This window comes from Microtus ochrogaster, linkage group LG2, assembly GCF_000317375.1.
Source record: "Microtus ochrogaster isolate Prairie Vole_2 linkage group LG2, MicOch1.0, whole genome shotgun sequence".
NCBI classification, from domain to species: Eukaryota; Metazoa; Chordata; class Mammalia; order Rodentia; family Cricetidae; genus Microtus; species Microtus ochrogaster.
This window is the reverse complement of record NC_022028.1, coordinates 10619813-10640409: the sequence shown is the minus strand read 5'-3', so window position 1 is coordinate 10640409 and position 20597 is coordinate 10619813. Positions and strand designations below refer to the sequence as shown.

The 20597-nt window shown below is 35.5% G+C and overlaps 1 protein-coding gene across 25 annotated transcripts in view; it reads left to right on the top strand.

Moving 5' to 3' along the window:
- Positions 1-20597, top strand: part of Rims1 (regulating synaptic membrane exocytosis 1) — a 473457-nt gene that overhangs the window by 288469 nt on the left and 164391 nt on the right. The window lies entirely within an intron of this gene.

Below are 20597 nucleotides of genomic sequence, written 5' to 3'. Positions count from 1 at the left end.
AAAAACAAAAACAAAAACAAACTGTGTTGTGGGCTTCTGCCATTCCTAGCTGGAATTTAATGACTTGGTGTCTGTAGTGCTTATTTAACCACTCTGATGCTGCACTTTGATCTGCTGCATTTCTGCAGTTTCTACTACTTCATGCATTGCATTCAAGAACAGGTAAACCACACTATGGTATTAATCATAAGATGAATCTAACGCTAATGGGATTCGTTGTTGAATTATTCAAAAGGGGGACATATTAAGATGCATCATTTGGATTCTATCAGAGAGTAAGGAGTACTTTACTTTGAAAATGGAAACTACATCAATATATAATTTTCAAATGGAGATGATCATCCGGTTGCATTATATGTTGTTTCTCAAATTGTGAATGTATATCTGAAGTGCTCATTGAGTTGTATGTTTTTCAGTATTCTATTTAACTCACAACTTGATGTATGTATATAGTTAATTCAGGGTGCATGCCTTTTTCCTTTTCCGATTAATCAGATATTTTATTTTCGTTGTTTACTGAATTGCATAGACAGCTTCAATGTTCAGTCTTAAAAATAGAAAAACTGAAGCTGCATGCAGATTGTTCTTTTCAAAGGCTTAGACCGAGGCTGCTGAGGCCTGCTTTCTTCTGATGGCTAGGGCAGACTGTAGATCACTTCTGTAACCATGCCTGCGTTTTGTGTATGGTATCAGGCTGTGCACTGAGAATGATGATCCTGTAAGGGGACAGAGAGTGCAGACACTCAATGGAAAAGAACAGCATCATATTTGGGGTCAGAAATGTGAAGGTGTGACCTTGGGGATAATTGAACACCAACCTCTTCTGCCCCTGCTTCATCTTCTGCACCCAAAGAGAACACTTTCCTGCTTCAGTGCAGATCCATAGCAATTCTAAGGTGTTCAAGGCTGTCACATGGTGATACCGGTGTAGAAACAACACTGCTTTCAGACATTTAAATGGATGTGGTTTCTTTAGCAACCCCCCACTTCATCCCTTGGTTTGTAGCACTGTAGCCTGTGAGATTTTGAGAGGTTGAGAATAGCTTTTTAAAAGTTAAGCTGGCAAATCTCTTGGCGCCATTGTAGCTACTTTTCCCAACAGGGATTTGTGGTGTCCTGACAGCACTTTCTGTTAGGCTGCACTGCTTGGGGGGAGAAGACATCACATGATTTGCTGCAGTGCTTTGAGGGCTGAGTGCAAACAGCACAGGAGCCATCCTAGCACCTGGCAGGGCTGCACGCTCCCTGGATGCTCTCTTGCTCCCTCCCAGGCTCAGCAAGTCTCTTATTAGAGATTGTTATCTTTTCCTAGCATCCTGCTAGAGGCGATCTCAGAATCCAGAGGATTCCAAGCAGGTAGGAAGGCAGTAGCTACATTCCACTCACCAGGTTCAACTAACCAAATCTGTCCTTTTGAATGAATGTTAAGAGTTTATTGAACCTGGAACTACATACTTGTAGACTGACTTATAAATTGCTTGTTGGTAAAAGTCACACATGTTGTGTTCATGGCCATGCTCACGTCATGTTACTCCTAGACCTTTACCATCATGAGGGCAAGCCTGGAGCAAAGGATGACTCGTGGTTCTCTCATGTATGCGTGACAGAGAGGAAAGCAAAAGGTGATGGCCAGTGGCCTGCCAAGCTCTATGGAAATGGAATGATTTATAATTTATATTCCTAAACTCAGGAAGTTAGTAACTTTCTTAGTGCAGTGACTCTTCCTCCTTGGAAGTTATGTGCTCCCCTGTCAACTTCCTGTTGTTTTATGTGGTCCTATTGTTGAGTTGTTAGCAGGATCTTTGAGAAGAAAGTCATGCTTTCAGTTAGAAGTACTGGGGACTATGAAGAATGAAGGAAGTCATTTGGAAAGAGAAAATGAAATAAACAGAAGGTCCTGTCCTTCCTTGTATTTCACCATATACATAGATACTGTGAGCGAATGAAACAAAGGCATGTTGCCCTCAGCTTTCCAAAGCCAAAAAGAATGGACAGCAATATTCCAGCTTATAGATGTAGAGCAGTAAATGAAAAAAAATGTTGGTTATCTTATGATATAATTATTTTAGAGTGTCTATAAATACTACTGTCTATCTATAATTTCTAGACTAGTTGATGCATTCAGAATTTGTAGATAACCTGCTTCAAGTAAATTGTGGAAGGGAATTATTAGAATCATAGGGTCGATTGTTTGCCAGAATATAACCACAATACTGAATGCCTAGCTAATTTGAGTAATTATTTGGGGGAATGTACTCCATACACTACATTTTTAAGGACTTGTGATATAAATTCTTACAGTGATAAGCCACAAACATTGAGTACATTTCAAAGCCAAATCCAGAAAGGTTGGTTATTAAAATAGTTGAATTTTAACAGACATGTTTCCAATAATATCTACCATTAATTGGGATTCAGTGACAGTTCAAAAGGGGCCAGTTACATTAACAGGCAATGGTACCAGGTTCCATTCCTGTGTTCAATTACCAGGTTCCACAGTATGGAAGGAAGAATAAACTCCCTAAAAGTAGTTCTAACTGCCGGGCGGTGGTGGTGCACGCCTTTAATCCCAGCACTCAGGAGTGCTCTCTGTGAGTTCGAGGCCAGCCTGGTCTACAAGAGCTAGTTCCAGGACAGGAACCAAAAGCTACAGAGAAACCCTGTCTCGAAAAATCAAAAACAAAAACAAAAACAAAAGTAGTTCTAACTATGGCATCTATGTGCCCTTGAATAAATAAATGTAATTTTTAATGAGTTTGATTTCCTAATTATTATTTCTAATAACTTATTTAGAAAATATTAAGGTCTTACCAATCATTTTATAGATTGTTCTGTGTAGCATATATTTCTGAAATTGTTGAAGACGCTAATTGTGACGAGATATCAACACAACTGTTTCCAGTGTCATTCTTGCCTTAGTGGACTTCTAAGGCTTATTAGAGTCCACATTGTTGCAGGTACTTTCTTAAGTGAGGTCCCTTGCTTTCTGTATGTATGTCCAAGATCATTTTACTTGGGTACACTTTCTTGGATTTCCTAGGTGTCTACTTTAAGCAGGAATCTTACTGAAAACATACCACTGGGGACTTGCAGAAAGTGATTATTTTAAGGAGAAGACACCAAGCAAAAAGAGCAATGCCTTAGTCTGTTACTTTTTCATCCAGAACCTTCCAACATTTATTTTTACTTTGAGAGAAATATTAGAGAGGAAACAGACATTCAGAAGAAAAACACCAATAAACATAACATTTTACCTACAATTTTGCAGAATGCATGATTCCTTAAGTGTGCTATGGACAATGGGTTACAGTCATTATCTTAATGGCAATAACAACAAAGTGCTGGTATTCATTGGTAAAAAACATACTTGTCCCATTACATGAAGGCAAGTCATTTCTCCTTTATCCTTGGGAAATAAGTCAAAGACTACCTTAAAGTTGCCCTTGCTTTGAAAATACATTTGACATCTTACATTTTCATCTGTGATACCATTATACATCAATATATCGATGTAAGAATGTGTTTTTGTGTGTGTTTGTATGTGTGTGTGTGTGTGTGTGTGTGTGTTTTCAAAGCTTCAATCCAAAACATGAGTAAATGGTGATTACATGCATTTAAAGCTTTAATGAAATAGATTAGGAATGACTGAAAAGTCAAAAGGAGAGTGATTTCTAAACAGGTTTGCATTTATATGGAATGACATTATGTCATCTGTGCCTGAGAGCTTGTTGTGGGCCTCTTTTGACCACAGGTACTATGTTGTAATTCCTTGACTTCAGACGCTGGTTTTATTTAAGGAGCTGCCATTTAGTTTAGTGATTATTTCTCTTTTGTTTTGGTTGTTTATTTATTTGTTTGTTTGTTGTTGTTATTTTTCTTCTTATGTGGGATTTTGCTGTGATCAGAACTATCCACTCAAGACATAAAAGTCATACATAAGTAAGGCACAGAATAAGAAACCCCAAATAGCTATTTAATTTGAAAGTTTTTAGAGTATTGAATTAAACAAATGGTTTTTAATAAGAAAATAAAAGATCTGGAGTCTCTGTGTGTGTGTGTGTGTGTGCGCGTGCGCTATATTTTGTTATTGAAGTGTTAATGCATCACTTTAAAAAAACAATAGGTAGTTCTTGGTTGAGACTATAACAACTATCAAGTTGATACATTTTATTCATTTTAATCTCTTTAATAGTAAATAATGAAAACTATCCAGGCTAGCACAATATCTAGTTCAATCAAAATTAAATGTTTGGCTGGGTGGTGGTGGCACACGCCTTTAATTCCAGCACTCGGGAGGCAGAGGCAGGTGGATCTCTGTGGGTTCGAGGCCAGCCTGGTCTACAGAGCTAGTTCCAGGACAGGAGCCAAAAAACTACAGAGAAACCTTGTCTCGAAAAATCAAAAAAAAATTAATGTTTAGACATTAAAATAAGTTGAAATTCTATACAATTACATCCCAACATTGGATCACAAACATTCTACGCTAAAAACTAAATGGTACTCATGTTCCCACTAGTTAGAATAAAAGATTTTGTTTAGGGTACTACTGGTTGGCTTTTAGTTTGAAATTGAGATCAGTCTTTAATTTTTATATAACTGTAATGTAAATGTTGAAATGGGCATTGGGGGTTATGACTCCAGGTAGAAGGCTTGCTTTGCATATGTTAGACCCTCTTTTGAGCCTCAGTGTGAACAAATGCCATAAGAAAAGGTCTAGGTTTGTTTTCAAATATAAAGGTAAATTAATTTTTTATTATTGGGTTTATAAAAAATACTTACTCATTATAATTTAGTATGTCTCATGGCTTTTGTATTTCTAGTGCTTGTCTTGCTTTTAGTTATTATATCTAACTTTAGGAAGTCGGCACAGTTTACATGCTTAGTGGACTTGTTAGGTCAAACGACATACATATTTTATTAGGAAATTAGCTAAATGTGCCATCTTTATCAATAACCACAGTGTATCTCCCTTGAGAAATATTTTTAAATGGAATTTTAAGGCTTTTATCAGCAAAGAGACATCAAATGGGTATTATTCATAGCACTGAATTAATACGCAATTCAATGTTTGAAAAAGTAATTTTAATTTCACATTTAATGCCACTGAATGTATTAGGAGGCATTGCTGACACTGCAATTTCAGTCACTTTAACCTTTCCCCTAGATTTTGAGCGAAGATGAGATTGTTTATTTGGTTTGCTTTTACTGGAGAGGCATTAAGTTTGATTAAGAATCTTTAAAAGACACTTTGATTGCTGACAATGTATGACATTATGTAGAGAGCACTTAAGCCTGTTTTCCCTATTTTTCACACTTCTTTCACAACTGTCAGGAAGTAGAACACTCAGTGGGAGAAAAATAATAAGCGTGCATTCAATTTTTTAATGAGGGATGAATCTGACACATTATTTGATAAACATTGGCTGGCTGACTATTTCGATTGTGGTGTGTTGAGGAATAATTTACTTTTAGGATTTTAAGGTATTAGTTACAAATATCCTCAGGATTGAGAGCTGGCTTTTCTAAGTTAGTAATTATTTTGCCAACTAGCTTGAGTTACAGTCACTATTTTTTAACATTATTTTAATTAACATTTTCTCACAAGAGCTGTAAATTTTTCTCCACCCATAAGGAATTTCATGTGTTTTCATACATGTTATGCTCTTTTTAGCTGTCATTTGATGGATGCTGTTCTAACATTGCGTTTCCACCCAACTGTGTCTGTACCCAGTTGTTGAGACAATATCATACAACGTTACATATATAAAGCTAATAATAATAACAATTTTGAAGGCAGATAGGCTCGTAAGCCATTTAGTTTTCTGTCTTCTTTTTGTTTCAAGTGTCTTTGTCCCTTCCTAGTTCATTCTTTTAGTTGAGAGGATGCCTTTCTGTGCTCTCCCATTTTCTTTTCTGTAGGATGCAGCATCAAGGGTCCTGCTGGGCAGAATACCAAAGACTGCAACCCAAGTGGGGAAGCCTAATGGATTTCCAAAGAATAAAGCCTAGGGAGTTAGAATTTGTGATGTCATTTTATCCCAGAAGGGACGCCGTCCTTCAACCCTTTTCCCCAACTGATGTAGAAAACTTGATTATGGGATTGTGCTATTTAAATTATACGTAAATGAATACTTTCACATGAATTCCACTCCAATTGTTTTCCTTTGAATCAAAGACATTTTGAGATTTATGAATTGAAAAAAACCTTTGTTGTTTTTGCAAAAATAATGTTACAACAAATATATGAAAGTACATTTGTGCATATTCAGTGAAACAAATTTAACTTCTGACTTTAAAACTTACCAAGTTGCTAGACTATAACTAAATAAAGTTCTAGGAAAGAAATTCAAAATGCATAAAATGTTCACTTGTGAAAATTGAGGTAGAGCACTAGGCTGCAAACTTAGCCGTAAAAATCTAACACATTAGCTTTCAGAAAAAGTGATGTGGATTACAAAACACACAGCTTTCATAACAAAAGTAAAGCATTTGTTCAAATGTACATATGTTCTTCCTGATGTTGATGCAAGAAAGCTTTGCCTTCCACACCATTTCATAATGACAGGGGCAATTACTACACATTTTAAGAGCTACATCATCCCCAGGATGCAATGGGATGCCTTGTGTGGTAGTGGCAAAGGACATAAGATGTAGGGAGACATAAGAATCACAGGTGTACTGCAATTCAGATAAGTGGTCCTGTAATGGAGTGTGATTAATTCAGGTATATTTTATGAAGTCTAAATTGACATTCTGTAGATGTTTGATACACATATTATTAAACTAAGTATTAAATGTACTAAGGGACAGTACAATAAATAATAGAGTTTCTAAGTTGCTTTCTGGAGATTACTGTAGCTGTGTGCTGTAATTTGTGATTTCAACAGACTGAGGAACTGGAGATATGGCTGCCAGGGTTTTTGAATGAAAGATCATCTCCTTCCCTGAAGAACAACTACACAGAACAGAGAAACTAATTTCGAGCACTTTAAGTCTGGTTTAGTGATGTTTTCTGGTTTCTTTCATTTTCGTTTTCATTGTTGTTTTTTTGGACCGAGTCTTATAGCCTGTCTTATAGTCTTTATTCCAGGTTGACCTGGAACTCACAGAAACTCTCCTGCCTCATTTTCTTGAGTACTAGGCTCCAGGTGTGCAAAGACGTGCACGGCCCAGTCTTCTAATGCTTTTCTTATAAAAATCAAATCTCAGATGAAGTGTTAAATCTTTGGCCAGCCTTAGGTTAGGAGACTTTATAAGATATGCATACACTTGGTATGCATGCATGACATGCATACACTCTGTGTGCACTGTGACCATTATTTCGTTATCTCCATTTCTTCTGTGCCTTGACATATCAGAGGACCAGCTGAAAGAGCATGCCTTTTTCAGTCCAGCAGCCTTCGGCCAGTGACCTTGCAGTATTCTGCAGCCCTACGTTCTCATCTTACAGTTCAGAAGTTGTGTGGATATGAACACTTAGCAATTTTGTCAAGAGCAGTGACGATGCATACAGCACAAGTGTCCTCCAAAGTTCTCACACCTAGTGATTTCCTTTTGCCAGCCAAGAAGCTGCCAACATGAAGAGATATGGTTCCCTTATATATCTAGAAATTGTTTGCTCCCCCCCCACACACAAAAGGCAGAAAAATCAAATTAACATATGATGGAGATAAATGAAGCATAGAGGCAAAGAAAAAGACTTTAGGGGACGACTCTGGCTTCCGAGTATGTCTTCTATCTGTTTGCTCCTGATTGAACTCATCCATTGCTTGTTATAACTTAGTATGCATTTCCACTTGTTTTGTATGCTCTTAATATTTATCTGTATCGCACCAACTGCTCTTCTTGCTCTTTACATCACTCATATTTACTGACAAGGTCGCAGTCTCCCTACTTTCCATTTTCATATTTTCAGATGCAGAGGCAGGTAGCATTCAGTTTGACACTCAGAATATTGAACATTAGTGCATTTAGATTGGGCAGCCTGGGTCCAGACAAACACTAGCATTTTTCTTTATCAAAGAGAGTCTTCTAGAGTACTTTTTGTATTGTTACAATGCTTCTACTGTGAACATGTCCAGCACTACAGTGTCTTAAACCTGTGGTTTACAGCCAGTCCCCAAACAATGAAAACAAATAAACCCCAATTTTTTCCACAGGGTATCCTGGCTGGTTATTCCGAGGCTTTGCACGTCACAACCTGTTCTCCCACGTGAATGGAATGCTCAGTATCAATGTGGAAGCCTGGTCAGTTGGAAAGTTGCAGTGTAATATTTTCTTCCTGAGTACAGCACAACCCAAAATCTGATGTGTTGAGAATTGCTGTGTTAAAAAAAAAATTCCCCTAGACTGTCATTTTGTGATTTGTTATCCAGTACACCCTACTAATCAATGTTTAGATTTGGGGGGAGGAGTAATTTTTAAGGGATTGCATCTCATGCTATATTTCCACATAAAATTATTCATCTCTAAACCATTACCCAAGCAATGCTTTTGATCTGTAATCAGTGGCCTTGGCAAATATTCTCAAACATCTTTCATTGTCATTTCTAATCATATGTTACAGATTAACTGAAAATCATAAACAAATTTACTTCATAAAACTAAGTCACAGAGCTGTATGTGTCAATGCATGGATATGTGTGTGTGTATTCATACATGGGTATGTCTGTGCTTTTTTTGTTGAATGAATTCCAAAATTTTAATTGATTAACTTTCTCTAAGTCCACAGCTCAGGGCTGAGCAGACACAAAGGGCAAAAGCTCCTTGAGCATCATGGCCTTTAAGGAGTATATCTGGATTTTGAAACATTTTCTAGTGTCAAAAATCTAAGCTTTGGGCTCCTGGGAGCCACTCTAGTCACCAAGGCCAACTGTACTATGACTGAAAAAGCATGGGATAAAACCGGACTCTCTGAACATGGCGAACAATGAGGGCTGATGAGAAGCCAAGGACAATGGCACAGGGTTTTGATCCTACTTAATGTTCTGGCTTTGTGGGAGCCTAGCCAGTTTGGATGTTCACCTTCCTAGACATGGACGGAGGGGGGAGGACCTTAAACTTTCCACAGGGCAGGGAACCCTGACTGCTCTTTGGACTGGAGAGGGAGGGGTAGAGGAGTGGGGGGAGGGGGATAAGGGTGGGAGGAGAGGGAGGGAATTGGGAGACTGGGAGGAGGGGGAAACTTTTTTTTCCTTTTCTCAATAAAAAAAATAAATAAAAAAATCTAAGCTTATGTAAATTAGTATTGCTTTCAATAGAGGGAAACACAAAATAAAGAACTTTGTTTAATCTCTCAAATACATTTTAATTTTTCTAAATCTACAAGTATTTAAGATAAATCCCAGTTTTTCTGTGCTTTCCCATTGCCTCATCAAGAGGTGACATAGTGTTACATCTTAAAGTCTGCAGTGACTGGGGGGACAGGATGGTGGTGTGTGTACACACTTGTGTGGGTATGTGGGTGTGATTGTGGAGGCCAGAGGTCAATATCGTAAGTTTATGAGTCATATTCCATTTTATTTTGATCCATATTCTTTAACTAAGCTTATTGATTTGGCTAGACAGGCTACCTAATGAGTTCCAGGAATCTATTTTCAGCTCCCTGCCACTAGGAGGTCAAATGTACCTTGCCACCCCTGGCTCTGGTGTCTGTATGCTGGGGATCCAAACTTAGTTCCTCATGTTTACATGGCGAACACTACCACCTGAAGGAAGTATCTCCCCAGGCACCTCCATGATTGTCTTCTTAACGCTTGATTCTATTATAGATGATATTGTCCGGCTTTTCGTTTAGAAAAGGAACTCTTATGCATGCAGGTCATTAAAAACTTTACTGAGTAACAATAAAATGTATTTGATACCAAACACCTACCCTACTTAACATTAAAGATATTGTTAAAACCGTTGAAATATTGTTAGCCATCTTTAGTAATAACATTTGATAATTTTATAAGCAGAAAGGATTTTAACGTTTTTCTAAGGTACATACATTTCAGTAAGTTGGAAACTGTTTCCCAGTTAATCTTATTTCCAACACTGTTTCATATTTTCAACACCATTTATGCAGCTACTATACACTAAACTTTACTTCTAAAATTGTTGGAAGTTGAAAAGAATGATGTAATTTGTCTCAAGCTCTTGAAACCTTTTATGTGCAAATTAGGTTATGCCTGATATATAGAAGAGGATAGAGTTTGTAAAAGGTGGATAGATATTATCAAGAGAGTGTACCCAATAGGATTAGGTTTAGAATTATGAGTCCCTGATTTTATGGGCATCTCTCTTTTTACTGTAAAATGGATGTTCTTTTTAAGTGCTATATAAAAAAGTAGAAACTCATAAGATAAAATAATGTTAGTAGATAAACTGAAAGATAATGAGATTCTGAGGTTATTCCACTTAAATAAAATAAATAAATTAAATTGATTTAATTTAAATTAAACCGTGAGGCAGAAAAATAGTATTGTTTCATAGTTTTCATGCTAGTAGGAAAAATTGAAAAGAATAATATATATATGTATAATTAGATATAATATATAACATATATAGCTAGGTATAATCATTAGAAAATGTTTGTAGAAATGTTTATATTGATGTCCATGACCTCCGTTTACCTCTTAAAGGACAACAGATGCTCTAATGTCTGCTGTGAGACTGAGGTCAGAGTTCAGCCAGAAGGTCTGTGTTTTTCAGAGTTATACAGAGCATGATGCTGACGTCCTTCCCAAACCCTCTCAAAATCACCCAACAGTTCCTAAAACAAGGAAGGGGTGTGTTGAAGCCTCTCCCTTACTAAATGTGTTAAAGCACTACACTCTCTTGGACCAGTTTCTGAACCACTTTCATGTGTTCTAAAAAATTACAAACCAGAACTGCACTGAAGGCCCTCAAACAAATATTTGATCACTGTCTAAATTCTGTTTGGCTTCAGAGAATCTGTGGATTATAAATAATTTCTGAATATAAGCTTTGAATTTGACACCTCATTAAAGTAATCATTAGTAATTGATTCACTTATTTGAATCATCTTACTAATTTATAATTTAATTAAATTTGAGTTTATAGTCCAATGAGGAAGAGTAATATTGATTCGATGACAAAAAGAGATTAAAGGGGAATTTAAAAATTCAATTTTTGTTTCTTAAACCACATTATTGACTTATGAAAGCACCATACCTGTTTATTTTATGCAATTTGATGAGTCTGGAGTTATGTATTACTTGTGAAACTGTGATCAAAATCAGTGCTGTGAACCTCTTCACCTCCTCCATCATTTTCTGCACTTTCTGAGACACATATTTAAAAACTAAGCCATAAGCAGTTCTCTGAGTATACACTGCAGTGCTGTTAACTTTGTTGACTCTTGAGCAGTAAACCATCTCCCCCTTGCCAGCCCTTGGAAGTCATCCTGTTACTCTCAGCTTCTGTATACGACTATGTTGATTGGCATATCGAATCATATACCATGCACATATCTTTCTGTGTCTGACTTCTTTCACTTAACGTAATGTCTTCTGTGTTCATCTGTGTTTTGTTCGCAAAAGCAGGTCTTTCTACACTGAAAAAGTTAACATTTCCTTGTGTGCTCATACCCATTCTCCTTACCTCTTCGCCTACAGTGGACCCAGATTGTCTCTATGTGCTGGTTATGATGACCAGTGTGGTTATGTGCATGAGGGTGTAGGTTGTATTTACTTATTTAAGATCTATTTTCAGTTTTTTGTCTATAGTCCCTGAAATGTTCCTGCCAGATATATTTAATTGTGTTGGTTATTTGGGGGAATACCTCATTACTCTTTTAGAGAGTAATTTTACCAACTTGTACTCCTACCAGTACATACACAGATTCTAATATTTCTCTCCATATTTTGCACATTAATCTTTTAAAAAAATAGAGAGAGCCATTTTAACAGGAGAAAGTTGAGGTCAATTTTTTTTGTCTTAATTTAGATTTCTCTGATTTGGGATCTTTTGGGGTAAATGTAGCTTTAATAAAAATGATTTCTTCATTTTTTTTACATTTTTTAAAGAATTCCATACATGAGAATAATACTCCTATGTGAAGAAACTACAGCTATCACTTTGAAACACTAAGTGCCTTTGACAGTGAATTTGGAAATGAGATTCCTAAATATAGGATATTGCTACTTCTAGTATTTGTTTTCTTACATGTATATTTTTTTTAGAAGTTCTTTTCTTTCTTTTTTTTGTTTTGGTAGGGAGGGGTTTTATGACAGGGTTTCTCTGTAGCTTTGGAGTCTGTCCTGGAACTTGCTCTGTAGACCAGACTGTCCTCTAACTCACAGAGATCTGCCTGCCTCTGCCTCCAAACGCTGGGATTAAAGCTGTACACCACTATAGCCCGTGATTTTTTTTTAATGCCATACATGAATACTGTATTGATATAATTTCTATCCCCTTTTCAATGCCTACTGTGTCCCAACAAATTCATGACTTCTTTAATTATTATTGTTGGATGCACGTATGTATATCTCATATAGACTGCTGAATCCATTTCCTTTTGTTTCTAAATATATATGCTTATGTAAAACCACGTGGACTGGATAATTTATCAGGGGGCACATTCCTGGAAAAGAGTATATCTTCATCTCTGAGAAGGCACCGATTGCCTCTAGCTCTTCACCTAGGGGTGAGGCTTGTGAGCTTTCTCCCATAGACCTTAAATGTCAACTGGTATTGTCATTTATGCAGATCTTGTTTAGACAGCCATATTGTTCATATGTCATGGGTTCAGCTTCCTGTGTATATAGAAGTCACCACCTCAGAGTAGACATGGTCCTGTGTCTCTTAACAATCTTTCAGTTCCATCTTGCATGGTTCTCTGCAAGCCTTAAGTGTACAGGTTGTGTTGTAGATGGAGCAGTTGGATCTGGGCACCCATGGTCATTTGTTCTCTATGTTTGTGACCGGTTGTGGATCCTATGCTGGTCTTTTATGCCGTAAAAAGAAGCTTTGTTGATGAGAGTGAAAGCTAGACTTTTCTGTGGATATAAGGATAGTCATGCAATCTCTAGTACGCCATTTAAAATGTCATAACAAAATAGCAAGTGGCTGGAGATACTACAGTCCTTCTAAGAAAGGATGTATCCTATGTGTAGATGTGTGTACAGCATTACTATGTGTAGCATGTGCATTATTTGTGTGTATGTATGCATAATATGCAGTGCATTTGCTTATTTTGCTTGGCTAAATCTAAATTTGGTTTTAAGTTACTTTTCATTATTGAAGAGGTTCATGCTATAAACACCAATGGTTTGAATAAGCTGACTGCTTCTGGTCTGGAGTTCAAGAACACAAACTTTTGAGATTTTATGTAGCAGTTGCCTTTAAATATGTTTGGAACATCAAAGCTGTCATGGAGTCTGAATAAAATGACCAAAAAGTATTTGAGCACTGATATTTCTACTTTCATCAGAATTTTGACTTCTTGTAATGAAAGACATTAATTAAGTCACAGCAGGTTTTCTAATTTTAAAATAGTATGTGTGTATGTATAAAATAGTCTTTGTTATTTTACAGGTTGTGTGATTCATGATTACATGTAACAACATGTATTCCCATATTTTTTGTTGACTAGAAACTGAATCCTATAAAATATTTTTCTTACAATTAACTTAAATGAAATTGAGGACATTTCTATATAACAAAATATTGCCAATTTATTATGTAGTACCACTAGTCTATTGTGGAAGAGGGCTTCTTATCACTTCAGGAAAACTTCTAAACTGAAAATAAACTACATGGAATCATGTTTCACATCTTAATTTGTAGTTTCAGATGTGAATGCCTTTCTATAAAATGAATGTCCTCAAACAAATGTTCCCATACAACATTCAAATATATTATTATCATATAAACTCAAATTATCTTTCCTCTTGTACTAGCCATGCATTTGGTATGGAGAATCCCATCCTTATCACTGTATTACAACCAATATATATGATATGCACACATTTAGAAAACAAATTTTATTGAATGTTTAACTTCTATCTTGTGCTATATTTAAACATTTTTTTACAGCTGATTTTGGTTGATTCAACACAGACTTTTTAATAGAAGAATAAGCAAAAGGTGGAACAGTTTAAGGGATTTAGGAAATACCTCGGATGTACTTTTGATTTTAAGTCTGTGCAGTTTTCATTGTATGTATGACAGTCACATAGTCTATTGAGGAAAAGTGGTTTGTTTCTTGAGATGGTGGAAAGACAGTTATAAATATGTATTGGAAATCATGCAGACTTACTGAGGATCATTAAAATTTGTATGGGCTAATATAATTCATTTTTATGATGTCAGAATATACCTTATATGTATTCTTGAGATGATCATGCACTTAACTTTCCCTAATTCTTCTCTAGTTTAAACCTTTGTTCTTTTTCTTGGATTCTTATACCTCTTATACTTGTACACTGTGTACATACTCAACTTGGGCAAGCACCAATCACATAAATTATTAAATACTTACTAAATGAAATGAGAAGTGTGGTTCCTAAAATAGTTTTCATATACATGTGTAATCAAGCATTCTACTTGGAATGTATTTATGTCTAATGATAAGGATTGGTTTTATTGGCATCCATGGTGCTTTCACACCAGAAATCAAACTACAAAATTTGGAATAAAAATAGATGTTAATACCTTATTATAGATCCTAATCATGCTGAATTATTTTATTTCTATTTACATAAGTTTCATGTTCCACTTAAAATGACGTGTATATTATTCAGCATTGAAAATATATTTGTGCGTTGAGATTTCATACTGTATGAAAATTCTTGCAATGGAAACTTGATGCTTACCATCTAAAGATAGTAATTTTAATTAGCCTGCTATTTTCAAGGTGTAGAGAGCTAGTCTGCCTGAAAATGTCCCACAAAAATAAGCTAGGAATTATAGAATTACTTTGAACATAACAATGTATGGATTTTCAATGACAACTGATATGATTGTTGGCTCTGTATTAGTGGTAACAGTGGATTAGATCTTGTAGAGGTATATTGAGTATACAGTCAAATGTTTGCATGTATTCTACAAGAAAATTCGTTAAATTTATTATCATTTTGAAGCTCCATAACCTAGCAATCAATATCTCTAATTATCTACTAGTTGTCAAAGTAAATACATAATATACATGTGCTCACTCAGAAGTAACTTCTAGACATAAAGCAAAGAAAAAGAAACAACCTACAGTCCACAACCCCAAAAAACCTAGACAACAAAGAGGACCATAAAAGAGACATACATGGGTCTACCTAGGAAGGAGAAAAGACAAGATCTTTTGGTAAACTAGAAGCATGGAAGTCATAGGAGAGGATACAGGGGAGTGGGGTAAGGGAGGGGAGTAGAGAAAAATATATAGCTTAATATAAACAATAAAAATATATTTTCATCAAGAAGTAATTTTTCAATAGTTTAGGAGCAAATTTTGTTGGATTTTTCTTAACTATCAATAACAAGGGAATTTAAGTTAAAAGAACAATTGTAATATTGAAAAATTTAGTCTCTCATAAACTCCATAATTATATATAATTATATGTATATATTAAAATTACATGTTATTTCTTTTTCTTTTTTAAAATGTTTAAGTAAAAAATGTGGCAATTTAATGGATGATCATACAACTATAAAAAATGTTCAGAATACAAAAGGGTTTGATGCATTCTAAAATAAATTTTGCGTGGATTGATCTTTTAATTGTTCATGTTCCATTGCTATTAGTATGTGTCTCTAAAACCATGTATAAGCAAAGGTTGGCAAAACATCTGGCCACTAATTCTGTAGCATTCATATGTCATAAGACAGGATAACTAGTTAGGAATTACTAGACACACTTTTAATAGTATGTCTGCCTATCTGATTGTCTACTTACTCCCTATTTGGAATACTCAAGTAATTTATCTAACCTCTGTTCAAGGTGTTTTACCTAAATAGCTTGTAGGTGATAGAAAACTATTGATTGAAAGGTATGTTTTCATAATTTGAGGAGTGTCATTGTTGAATTTAATGAAACACATTAACATTTTAGTTCTTTGCATTTGAGGAACACTTTGCTCAGAAATAGTCACTGTATATGAGTGTTTAGACTTATTTCAGAAAAGAGAAGTCAAATACAAAGCTGAACCGTTAGAAGAGAAAGGGAGGAGGTAGAGAAGGAGCTCAAGTGTATAGATTTGTGAAAGTAGCTATCCCAGCAAGGACTAAGTGTAACTGAAGGTTTCACTCTTGCCCACCAGTTACAGTTACCAGATAACCACTCTGAGGCTTAATATTAATTACAAATCATTTAGCCGATTAGCTCAGGCTTATTATTACCTAGATCTTACAATTTAAATTCACCCATTTTGATTATTCTATATTTTACCCTGAGGATTGTGGCTTGTTACTTCACATCTGCTTCACTGGCAACTGCTAGCATCTCCCTCGACCTCACCTTCTTTCTCCCTGTATTCACTTTGGCTTTGCTGGATAGCTATATTCTCCCTTGCCACAGGCCAAAGCAGCTTTATTTATCAACCAATAAAAGAATACAAATTTGCAGCATACAGAAGGGCATCTCACATGATCTCTCCTTTTCTGTCTAATTAAGAAGGAAGGTTTTAACTTTAACATTATAAGATTGAATGTAGCAAAAACAGTTATCAAGCAAGGATTACAGTTTCAATATTTAGTTTATTTGTATTTGATAAAATGAAAGAAAATTCTCTATCATCTATCCTGTCTTTGTGAGTGTAAATTTTTATAACTAATTTATTTTATCATAACTAAGGAAAATATAATTATCTAGTCTTTAACTCCATCAAAGACCCAAGAAGGATATAATATTATGTAAGTAAACAGGAACTGCCATATAAGTAACTTCCAACACTTTAGAAATGACAGAAATATGGCTTCCTGGACAGTCACCCAAAGTTCTGTAATGTTGGGGTATCCATCTTCATCCTACAGGCCCATAAGTACCTGGAAGACTTCTTAGTGAAGCAGGAAATTTGAAACTGTCCCACCTATATTAGCAGTTTGTCAGTCATTTTTTTTTCTGTGTCCTGATGAATGTCTGGCAGTTTCTTCCATAAAGCAGGAACCCTGAAGGATTGTCCCATCTTGTTTTGGCAAGTTCAGCAATGAGTTTCCTGTGTATTTTGCATGTTTATAAAGCATACAGTCAAACAGTCCAGACAAGAGAAGTTTCTTGCCCAAATGGCTAGCCTTGTCACATTGAAAACAAATTTCATAAGCAGCTTCTTTGATGCCCATCATCCTCTTGAAGCAATTGGTGCTGCCAGGAGCAGACATGTCTCACTCTTGAGAAAAGTCCAAGTTCTTAAAACATTTTAAATTAGACATTCTGTAGACCTTTGAAGTGTTTGAAGGTTACCTATTCATGTAAAATATATCTTTGCATATCTAGAAAACCTAAATAACATGACTGTAAATTTGATGATTATAGATGACTAATTATATTTCTTAACTATATATTGCATTTTTATTTATTTTTATTGAGCTCTACATTTTTCTCTGCTCCTCCTTTGCCTCTCACCTCCCCACCTTTCTCCTCCCACTTTAACCTTCCCCCAAGGTCTCCATGCTCCAAATTTACTCATGAGATATTGTCTATTTCTCCTACCCATGTAGATTAAATCTATGTATGTTTCTCTCAGGGTCCTCATTATTGTCTAGGTTCTCTAGGATTATGATTTGTAGGCTGGTTTTCTTTGCTTTATTTTAAAAAACCACTTATGAGTGAATACATGTGATAATTGTCTTTCTTTGTCTGAGTTACCTCACTTAAAATGATGTTTTCTAGCTCCATTCATTTGCCTGCAAAATTCAAGTTGTCACTATTTTTTTCTGCTGTGTAGTACTCCATTAACACATTTTACTTATCCATTCTTTGGTTGAAGGGCATTTAGGTTGTTTCCAGGTTCTGGCAATGACCTTTTTAAATGAGCTATATAAACATAATACCATAAACAACAGTAGAAATATACATATAGTATAACAAAATTGACCTTAAATTTGTATCAGTAAACCAAAATCCATACCAATGTATTTTGAGATTAATAGTTGTCGTTTGGATTAAAGTAGATATAATAATCTTCCTTTTATCATTTCTATATGACATCCCCCTTTTTTCTTTAGAAATAGATTGACTATGACCATTGACTATATATAACCAATCCTTCTTAAATTCAAACATACATTTATAAACTCTATTTTGGGAATTTGGGCGTAGTTTTTATACTACTCTCTGCTGATTGGGTGTGCTGATAATCTTATGGAGATTCTGAGAAAATTTAAAATTTTGGTTAAATCTTGGCTTCAGCAGTCTATGAGGCTGCATTGTCTCAACCAGTTATCTTAAAGCTGTTTTGGATGTTTTATCATCTGGGCCATTGCTTCCATTGGAGACCTCTCGGGGTATCTTACTCAATCAAACCATATTAGCCTGGAAGGAATCCACAGGTTCTCATTTTCTGTGGAAGCATAAGCAGAACCTCTTTTCAAAAGCAATATATCCTTTGACCCAAATTTTGAAGGCAAGATACCTTTATATTGGTTTAACTTAGCAGCCCCCACAATCAAATGTCTTTCTGTAGTTTGATAGTCAAAACTTGAAAAAAAAATAAAATAGTATACATAATTCAGACTGTCTGTATATTTTGCAACTTGATGTGGCTTTTTATTTTCTATTACTTTTTTTACTGTCTCTTTAGAGGCTAGTTGATTTTTTAATACTCTTTATTTATTTTTATAACCATCTATACCTTTTTCTGTCTCCCCAAGCCTACATATATTTGAACACACTGTGACCTGTTTAGAGGTGTGATTTGTTTTGTTTTTTTTTTATTTTTGTTGTTGTTTTTCTAATTCCTTTTTTTATTTTTATTTTTGTCTGAATTTGTCTTTATTGCATATTGGTAATCATTTTATGACCAGGAAAGTTTTTGGAATGTTGAGCAGGAGTGGCTGAACCAAAGCTGCAGTTTGGTTCCACCCTGTTTAACTTTTCAGCATGACTGAGGTACCCACAAGAGTCATGCTCACCTCCCCAACTCTGGAGAGCAGTACTAAGTAACCTGCAGCTGTGCTGTGCTCTCCAGCCTGCAGCTGTGCTCTCAAACCCGCAGGCAGCTGCTGGGAGCCTCTTTACCTTTGTGAGAGACTATCGTAACTGGTTATGCTGCTCAGCCCATGGTATTTGGTGGCCAGCTCCATCTCTTGGGCAGTTTTCCCAGAGATGCATCTATGTGCTATGCCTGGCATGAGAGACTAAGAAGCCCAGTGTGGCCCTGTTCCTTTGTGCTTGGAAACTTAAAAAATGTTTTAGGTCTTATGTGGATTCATGCCCCATATTGGGCACCATTTGAAACTAGAGATTTCTCTTCTGCCTGCCAGTTCCCAGTAACCACGTGAGGCTTAGTTTTAATTACAAACTGTTTGACTTGTTAACTCGGGCTTATTATTAACTAGCTCTTACAACTTACATTAACCTAATTCTATCATTATATTTTTATCACAAGGCTTGTTACCACACATCTTGCTTCTCAGGCAGCAGCTGATGTCTTTCTTGACCCTGCCTTCTTTCTCCCTGTATTCAGTTTGGTTTTCCCGCCTGACTATATTGTGCCCTGCCATAACTTAATTCATTAACTAACAAAAGCAACACATATTTGCAGTGTACAGAAGGGTATCCCACATCAACTAAGATTCTTCTACATAGCCTGGCAGTCTAAGTAGTTCTGTGAATATGAGTCTTTAAAGATGCCTTAGAAACTAACTGCTCATTGCTAAGTATATGGAAATAGGGGAGAAACACATATTAATAGCAATAACCATTTTGTGATTAAATATTCATATTAGTACTTCAATATTAATATTATAGTTTGTTTTCTGAAAGGGATTGAAGATTAGCTACTTGAAATTAAACTTGGGAAGTTCTACAGATAATAAACATAAGATGCAAAAGCCCTTGCTTTTGAAATTCATTTTTTTGAAGTTCAAAAAATGATTTCTGTAACTGGAGGTGTTCTGTAGATATTTATAAATTCATAAGTTGATATTGGACCATCTGTGCATTCAAATACGTAATTTTTGAGAGAGGTTTGAACACCAGGTGAAGTGATGGCCTCATTTCTAACATTAATAACTACACAGAAACCACCATTATCATTATAAATATTTAAATGACATTTCAATATTTATTGTAGCATTTATACCATTTTTTTAACTCTAGGTTGTGTGAAAGAAATCTGCAGAAAGCACTGAAGTAGAAATGTGTGGATTTTATGACTAAGGACTACTTGAAATTATTATGTATTGCATTTCTCCACTTCCCACGTCTCCCATACTTGCCACCAGTGAAAATGTTTTTGATGCTAAGATACAATTACAAGCCAATTTTTGTTTTCCAGTTAGCTAGTTGTGGCTGTGTGCCTTGGGATTAGCTGGCATAGTTTGTTAACTCTGAAATTTTTTATTCTCTTTGGAGATCCATGGAGAGAGAATTGGAAAAGAATTAACCTGGTATTTAAAACATGAAGGTCATTTGATTTTGACTTTTCTTAAAAAGCTGTTCT